Here is a 5,305-nt window from a genome sequence, read left to right as displayed (position 1 = left end):
GTGTGGTGGAACATCTTTGGAGTATAAGCCCAGGAGTGGTATAGGTGGGGCTTCAGGTAGAACTATTTCCCATTTTCTGAGGAATTGCCATAATGATTTCCAGAGTGGTTGTACCAGTTTATAGTTTTACCAGCAATGGAGGATTGTTTCTCTTTCTCCACATCCTTGCCAGTGTGTGCTGTTGCTTGAGTTTTTAAATGTTAGCCATTCCCATTTATGTAAAGTGGAATCTGAGGGTAGTTTTGCTTTGCATTTCCTTGATGACTAAGGAATTTGAATATTTCTTTAAGTACTTCTCTGCTATTCAAGATTCCTCAGCTGAGAATTCTCTGTTTAGCTCTGTACCACAACTTTTTATTGTTTTTTTTAATTCTTTGAGTTATTTTTATATACAGAATATTAGTCTTTGATCAGATGTAGGGTTAGAGAATATCTTTCCCCAATTTGTAGGTTGATTTTTTAATTGAGTTCGTTTATATGGTATGTTACTTTGATGGATTTTCATGTACTGAAACATGCATTCCTGGGATGAGACCTACTTGATTGTGGTGAATGATTGTTTTGATATTTTCTTGGATTCAGTATGAAAGAATCTTATTGAGTATTTTGGCATTGATATTCATAAGTGAATTTTGGTCTGAAATTTTCTTTCTTTCTTGGTCTTTGTGTGGTTTAGGTATCAGAGTAATTGTGGTTTCATAGAATGAATTAGGTTGTATTCCTTCTGTTTCTACTTTGTAGAATAGTTTGAGGAGCATTCATTTGAAATCTTCTTTGAAAATCTGGGAGAATTCTGTACTAAGACCATCTGGACCTAGACTTTTTAATCTTTATTTTTTTATTTATTTTATTTTATTTTGGAGAGGTTTTTATTGACTGGTCCTATTTCTTTGGGTGTTATGGGACAGTTTCAATAGTTTACCTGATCTTGACTTAACTTTGGTACTTGGTATCTGTTTAGAAAAGCATCCCCTTTATCTAGATTTTCCAGTCTGTGGAGTATAATCTTTTATATATGATCTAATGCTTTCTTTGAATTTCCTCAGTTTCTGTTGGTATGTCTCCCTTTTCATTTCTGATTTTATTTATTTGGATACTCTCTCTGTGCCCTTTAGTTAGTTTGCCTAAGGAGTTACTTATCTTGTTGATTTTCTCAAAGAAGTAGCTTTTGGTTTTGTTAATGTTGACTCTTTCAATCACACTCCTTGTTTTGTTTTGAGGTTATTTTGTTATTATAATTTTTTATAATTTTTTAATTTTAAACTCCAGATTTTTATTCCACTCCTGGTCCACTATCTGACTGTCCCACATCACATAGGTCCTCCCTGACCCCCTATCACCATGAGGATGCCTCATCCTCCCACCCCACCAGACCTCTAAACTCCCTGTGGCCTCCAATCTTTTGACAGTTGGGTACATCATCTCTGATTGGACACAGACTAGGTAGTTCTCTGCTGTATATGTATTGGGGTCCTAATATCAGCTGGTGTATGTTGCCTGGTTGGTGGTCCAGTATCTGAGAGACCTCAAGGGTCCAGGTTATTTGAGACTGCTGGTCCTCCTACAGGATTGCCCTCCTCCTCAGCTTCTTCCAGCTTTCTCCTAATTCGACAACAATGGTCAGTAGCTTCTGTCCATTGTTTGGGTGCAAATATGTCTTGACATGCTTAGCTTTCTGAGTTCCTCTGCGCATTTTCCTAGGAGAAATGAGGCATCCTTTCATACTTGCTGAGAAACAAGATAAACGAAGTAATTATGACTTCATGTTTAATTTAATACAGCATTTATCTTCCACAGATACATAATTCTGCTCTCCCTTTATTTGATGGCTTATGTGGCCATGTGTGTAAACCTCAGGCTCCTTTATTTAGTTCCCAGCAATGTGCAATGACCACTACACAATCTCCACTACACAACTGTGATTTACAGAGAATGATCTTAATAAAATCTACTTTGTTCATTGAAAAAAATCTGTATCTGACTCTTTCAGCTACTTGTTGGGTCTTCCATAGGGCAGCCATGATAGGTTCCTTTTGGTGAGTGCTCTATAGCCTCAGTAATAGTGTCAGGCCTTGGAGCCTCCCCTTGAGCCGGATACCACTTTGGGTCTGTCACTGGACCTTGTTTTCCTCAGGCTCCTCTCCATTTCCATCCCTGTAGTTCTTTCAGACAGGAATATTTATGGTTCAGAGTTTTGACTGTGGGATGGCAACTCCATCTCTCACTTGTTGCCCTATCTTTCTGCTGGAGGTGGGCTTCCTCTCCCCAGTGTAGGACATTTCATCTAAGGTCCCTCTCTTTGAGTCCTAAGATTCTCTCCTCATCCATGACTCTGGTACATTATTATTATTATTATTATTATTATTATTATTATTATTATTATTATTAATTTGTGGTGTTCCTTGACATAATGCCCTTTGAGTTTTTCCATCATATTAACAATTAGGTTATCTGAAACATTGGTTTGGAGAATGATATTGATATCCCATTTGTGACAGGGAATTAAAGACTTACTCATTCTTTGCATTTTGGTCAATGTGATAACTACCTTCACAGCACACTCTAATCGATTCTGAATTTTGTACTAACCTAAAGTTATGGATATATGAATTTAAAGGCTAGCTTGATACTATGTTCATTAATTAAAATAATGGTATTCATTGTGTTCATAGAGCCTGCAAAGTCCCCAATCATGGGTTCCTGGTCCAATTAGCAGCTCTAGCCTTCCTGGAGAGCAGTGATTTTCATCTGTAGCTCAAAACAAGAGAAAATCATATTTTTTATGTTTTATGAGCCCCAAACCATAATTTATTTTTGTTGGTACTTCATGACTATAATTTTTCTAATGAGCTGTCTTTCAGATACTCAGAAATATGTGATTTTCTAAAGTCAGGATCCACAGATTGAGAACCACTGCTGTAGAGCAAGCCCCAAATGCAACTGGAAAGTGACTGGTTACCTGAATAAAACTTGTTCGACCAATGTAGTCATGGGAGTATCTTACTAGGTCAGTGTTCGTTGTAGTTCACAGTGTACACAGGTGGGTAAGACAGTGAATGACTTCTTCAAGTAAACTCAATACATCTCAGATGCCAAAGAATGTACCAAGCACAGAGAAAACACATTGGTCAATATGAATTTAATTTCATATGTTCCATCTTGAAAGTGTATGGTGTCTTTGACAAGAGGGTCTTGCCATACATTACTTTTATTTAGTTTTTTACTTTTATTATTTTTAAGCAACTGCAGTGACAATAGTCTATATTGTTTGAGGGGTCTCCAGACACTCAGATTAAAACCTCAAGTGCATGCATATCCCAATTGGCCTTTTTGTGAATAACCTATGAATTGTGATATTGTAATACTCTGTACATAATAACCTTAAATAAATACTTCTACAAACAAAAATATATAGACCTCCCATATGGCTTTATAAAGTATACATAGTGTTAGCTATCCCCTTCCCTTACACTCCACCTGCATTCATGTTTACAGTAATGTAATGTAGAACAGTTTTTTTGAAATGATTAAAGTATATAATGAGCATAAATATTTGAGGGTTTATATATGAACATTTGATTTGTGTGTGTGTGTGTGTGTGTGTGTGTTGATTTTGTTGGTATTTGTTGATTCTGTGTTGGGATTTTTACATCAATTATGGTATATGTGTATTTACTTCCTCATGATTAATTATGCATTTTAAAGTTGGGAATCCTGTTCATTTTAACTGAAAAATATAGACGTTTATTAAAACATTATTTTATAATTCAAAATCATATGTATAGATATCAAGTTGACAATATGGATTTGTGATAGTTACCCTTCATTGTCCACATGAGAGTGAAGGTGTTTCAGAGAGGTTCCTTTGAGGGCAGTAGACCAACTTCCAATTTGTGTGATATCATCTCATAGACTGATATAAAATTTAAATAAAAAGCAGCCCCCAAAGAACCTAAGACCATAATTCATGTCTCTTCTTTATGATTGTGAACTCAGTGTTAACACATACCTCATGCTCCTATCACCACAAAACCATCTCCCCAACTGCTTCTAGCTTTCCATGATGGAATTTACCATCAGACTATGGAGTGAAAGAAACTGACCCATTTTGTAAATTGGCTTTGTCAGGTATTTTGTCTAAGGAGCAAGAAAATAAATATCATTTCTATCAGGTGACTTCACGTATGTCCTAAGATTTTGCTTTTCTTATTTCTAGGATGTAAAATTGTGTGTGTGTGTGTGTGTGTGTGTTTGTGCATGCGTGCATTTGTGTGTGTGTGTGTGTGTGTGTGTATATGTGTGTGTGTGTGTGTGTGTGTGTATGTTAGTGTGTGTATGTGTGTTTTATAGGTAACTTATCTAATTCCAAATTTTCAATATTTTGATGAAACAAAATATAAGAAGTTTTAGCATTTCTGCTAATAGTTGAATTTTTGAAAATTTTATATTATCAGAAAATTTCAAGCTCATAGAAAAATTACAAAAGTTACAAAAAAAAAAACCCTTTCCCCTCTAACTTTACTCAGATTCCCAGGGTGTGGACAAAACAGTGGCAGAATGTTTGCCTGACAAATGTGTTGCACTAGGAAATTTTTTACAGTTAACTGTTTATAGCATATGTCACACAAAATTTAATATACATTTCCTAGCAGAAAAAGCATCACAGCAAAATCCTCATTAAGATGACAAACCCATAGTATTCATATCTACTTAGCAATACTAACTCATTATTAGCTAGCACCGTTCACATTTCCCAACAATCACAATGGTGCACTTTGTAAGAAGAAAACAAAGTGTTCCTTTGAAAAATGCAAGCCAGGATTAAATATAGTATAACCAACCTTCCTTCTCTACAGTGTGTTTACATCTAAATAATATATAGAAATAAGATTCTATACTACAATTAGGAAATCTATTGTCTAGGAGAAATAAGAAAATATGGAAACATATTTCATTTGTTTTGGAGCTGGAGAACAAAGTGATAATGTCTGTAATATGATAAATTGCTCACAGATAATGCATTATACCTGAAGATAAGAATTGAGTCAGAGAAGACTTAAAATATTCAATGTTATATCACAAATATGGAAAATTGTTCATTTTGTGAAATTTGCAGATGGAAATAAAAATAAAGTTGAGGTATCTGAATGAAACAAATTAAAGTTGTCATGTAAATTCTCTAAACCAACTTATGGTTTGGTGGTGTGCTGGTTATTTAGAAAACAATATATCAATGCCTCTAAAGAAGGGTGCTAAAGTCTGAATTTGAAGGTCTCTGCACAAAGCACAATCCATTAGCATGATT

The sequence above is a fragment of the Mus pahari genome, unplaced genomic scaffold (genome assembly GCF_900095145.1).
Source record: "Mus pahari unplaced genomic scaffold, PAHARI_EIJ_v1.1 scaffold_6210_1, whole genome shotgun sequence".
Taxonomy (NCBI): domain Eukaryota; kingdom Metazoa; phylum Chordata; class Mammalia; order Rodentia; family Muridae; genus Mus; species Mus pahari.
The sequence above is the reverse complement of the archived record's forward strand: the minus strand, read 5'-3'. Positions refer to the sequence as shown.